Source organism: Panthera leo, chromosome D2 (assembly GCF_018350215.1).
Source record: "Panthera leo isolate Ple1 chromosome D2, P.leo_Ple1_pat1.1, whole genome shotgun sequence".
In the NCBI taxonomy this organism is placed as follows: domain Eukaryota; kingdom Metazoa; phylum Chordata; class Mammalia; order Carnivora; family Felidae; genus Panthera; species Panthera leo.
The window spans coordinates 86,344,279-86,348,196 of NC_056689.1; the positions used below are offsets into that span (position 1 = coordinate 86,344,279).

The 3,918-nt window shown below is 50.5% G+C and overlaps 1 non-coding gene across 1 annotated transcript; it reads left to right on the top strand.

Moving 5' to 3' along the window:
* Positions 1–234: 234 nt before the first annotated feature.
* Positions 235–358, top strand: LOC122202916. The gene has a single exon (XR_006194966.1). It is a non-coding gene; the product is annotated as a small nucleolar RNA ACA64 (small nucleolar RNA).
* Positions 359–3,918: the final 3,560 nt, after the last annotated feature.

The window sequence follows — 3,918 nt, forward strand, 5'->3', positions numbered from 1 at the left end:
GACCCGGCGCCGGCCTGCAGGAGCAGTCGGGGCGCAGCAGACCCAGAGGAAGTTGGGCTCCCCAAAGCCCGGGCCCGGGGTCCCGGGCAGGGCTCAGATGCCATCAGGGCCCCCGGCCCTGGCCTCCGTCTCATTCTGTCTCCAGCTCTCTTAGGCTCTGTTGGCCTGTCCCTGTCTCTCTGTCCCTCTGGCTCCTCTCTCTTGTCTTTTCAGGCGGCCTGGCCTCTTCTTTGCCTCTTCAGACAGCTTCCTCTGCACATGCGGTAGCTGCTGGAAGGGGTTCCAGCCCATCTGGTCTCACAGCTTGCTGCCCTCGGCCCCCAAGCGTGGGCAGCAAAGCCCCCTGGGACCTGCACGGTCTGTGGAAGGAGCGGACGAGGGGAGAGGGGTCCTCGAGGGGCAGGGGGCCCGGCACCTCCAGGACCCCCGAGGGCCCCCAGCCGGCAGTGCAGGGGTGGTCCCGTGCTGGCTCCGTTCCTGTTCAGGAAACTGGCCATGAGAAGGAGGTGGGTGTCCCAGAGTCAGCTGGGCATCCTCGCCGCGGCCCTGGGAGGAGCCCGGTGGACTCCGAGGGACAGACAGGCCAAGAGGCAGGTCTGTGTCCCTCTCTCTCCTGGGTCAGCGGGAGAAGAGTCCTGTGTGCGGCTGCGGTGTCAGGAGTTATGCCTCTTTCCCAAGAGGACAAGGGCTCGGGCTCGCTCTAGGAGAGACGGGGACAGTCACAGGAACCGCTGTCTGTGGTCTGCAGCCTGGGTGAGGAACCAGGCTGAGAAAGTCTTGCCAAAGGAACAGCCGTTTACCTGGAACCAGGACCACGGGCTTTCTCTGACTCGTGCGTGTGTTTAGAAGCGTGGCCGCCCGCGTATTCCTGCGGGTTCAGTCTCTGAGCTCTGGGGGGACCGCGCTCCAGCCCCAGCCAGCCCTGCCACGTGCCTCCCCAGTCTGCCCCGGGCCGAGTCTGTGCCTTCCCCCCTGCAGGCCTGGCCTCCTCTCCCGTGTCCTTGCCAAGGCACTGCCGGCCGTGGGTGTCCAGAAGGAGGAAGCAGGGGTGCTGGGAAGCCAGGTCAGGGAGCAGGTGCGGGGCGTGCCTGCTCTGGGGTGGCTCGGCCGCAGAGAGAAGCAGGCCCGGAAGGTTCCGAGCACCAGGACGGGGGCGGGGGCGTGGTTCGTTATTCCCCAGAATTCCAGGGACTCCTGTCTGGTTTGTTTCCCGGCCTTCGGCTGGAAGAGGCCGAATCTGCAGTTGCTAAGCCGACTTTGAGTTCTGAATGGATCTTTTAACGAACACAAGCATCGCAGGAGCCGCTCCTAGAGCCACTTTAAGGTCGGAGGGTGGGGTCCCGGCCGCAGAGTGGGCAACGGGACCACCTGTGGTTCTGCAGCTGGACTGGGGTCAGGGTCTCCTGCCAGCCTCCGACAGCACTGGAAGGAGGAGTCTGCGCCCGCACGGCAGCAGTGAAAACTCCTGTGCTGCGGGCGCCACGGGCAGAGCTCCGTCCGCGTGCGGTGTGGGCCGGGGCGGGGGGGGGGGGGGCGGGAAGGGGGGGCCCTCTCAGTGAGTTGCTTCAAGCGGTTCACCCTTCAAGGTACATCACTTATTTATTTATTTATTTATTTAAAAAAATGTTTTTAAATGTTTTTATTTATTTTTGAGACAGAGACAGACAGAGCATGAGCAGGGGAGGGACAGAGAGAGAGAGGGAGACACAGAACTGGAAGCAGGCTCCAGGCTCCCAGCTGTCAGCACAGAGCCCGACACGGCGCTCGAACTCACGGACTGTGAGATCATGACCTGAGCTCAAGCCGGACGCTTAACTGACTGAGCCACCCAGGCACCCCAAGGTACATCATCTAAATAATTGTGATAGGACATGTCATAAAGCAAATATTTTACTTGACTCATATTTCAAAAACTTAAAGTTTAATTAAATCTGTTTGTGGCTTGAAAAAAATCTGTCGCATATTTTCCATGTTCGGGTGTATCCTAACTTAGCTTTAAATAGCATTAAAACCTTCGTTTCAAACCTGTTAATGTGATTGCCTGCTTGAAAAGTCCAAGAGAATGTCTAGTAAGTTATTGCAGAGAAAAAACCAGAAGTGACAGTTCTTAACTGTTAAATGTACATTTAGATGAAATAGCCTTTCTGTTTACAAACTACACTACTTTGAAATATGTGTGAGAAGACAGTCATGTTCCTAATGACAGCACAAAAGATTGAAATACCCAGAAATACATTTAAGAAGTATGTATAATATTTTTGGGGGAAAAAAAAGGAAACTTCACTGAAGGACATATAAGAATCTTTGCATTAGCATAAAGGCTTGTTTTGAGACTAACATATCTTAATTTAATTTAATTTAAAAAATTTTTTAAATATAATTTATTGTCAAACTGGTTTCCATACAACACCCAGTGGCTCATCCCAACAGGTGCCCTCCTCAATGCCCATCACCCCTTTCCCCTCTCCCCCACCCCCATCAACCCTCAGTTTGTACTCATTCCTTAAGTGTCTCTTATGGTTTGCCTCCCTCCCTCTTCTTTTTCCCCCCTTCCCCTTCCCCCATGGTCTTCTGTTAAGTTTCTCAAATTCCACATATGAGTGAAAACATATGATATCTGTCTTTCTCTGTCTGACTTATTTCACTCGGCATAATACCTTCCAGTTCCGTCCACGTTGCTACAAAGGGCCATATTTCGTTCTTTCTCATTGCCACGTAGTATTCCATTGTGTGTATAAACCACAATTTCTTTATCCATTCATCAGTTCATGGACATTTCGGCTCTTTCCATAATTTGGCTATTGTTGGGAGTGCTGCTATAAACATTGGGGTACAAGTGCCCCTATGCATCAGCACTCCTGTATCCCTTGGGTAAATTCCTGGCAGTGCTATTGCTGGGTCATAGGGTAGGTCTATTTTTAATTTTTTTGAGGAACCTCCACACTGTTTTCCAGAGTGGCTGCACCAGTTTGCATTCCCACCAACAGTACAAGGGGGTTCCTGTTTCTCCACATCCTCTCCAGCATCTATAGTCTCCTGATTTGTTTATTTTGGCCACTCTGACTGGTGTGAGGTGATATCTGAGTGTGGTTTTGATTTGTATTTCCCTGATGAGGCGCGACGTTGAGCACCTTCTCATGTCTCTGTTGGCCGTCCGGATGTCTTCTTTAGAAAAGCGTCTATTCATGTCTTCTGCCCATTTCTTCGCTGGGTTATTTGTTTTTCGGGTGTGGAGTTTGGTGAGTTCTTTATAGATTTTGGATACTAGCCCTTTATCCGATATGTCTTTTGCAAATATCTTTTCCCATTCCGTTGGTTGCCTTTTAGTTTTGTTGGTTGTTTCCTTTGCAGTGCAGAAGCTTTTTGTCTTGATGAGGTCCCAATAGTTCATTTTTGCTTTTCAAAAGAGAGAAAGACAGAGTGTGAGTGGGGGAGGGGCAGAGAGAGAAGGAGACACAGAACCTGAAGCAGGCTCCAGACCCTGAGCTGTCAGTGCAGAGCCTGACTTGGGGCTCGAACTCATGCACCACGAGATCATGACCTGAGCTAAAGTCAGACACTTAACGCACTGAGCCACCCAGGAGCCCCACATATTTTAATTTTATGATTGAAAGGATAAGAAATGATTTCAACCAAACAAAAGAATGTATTATATAATATCAGAATTCTCTTAATAGTACTAATGATACATTCCCGTTTAGTTGAGGAGGCAAAGAAAAATAGATATAACCAGAAAATAAATATTTGATTTTTACTAATTTTTCTTATGAGACTTGAATTATCCTTAGTTCCACACAAATGGTGAATTAAAGTGGTTGGTGTGAGTGAGGAGGAGTTTCTGGCTCTCTTCATTATAATTATACCCAAGCCATCACTGTTTTCACGAGTGAACCTGTTTCATAAGGTATTACTGGCTAG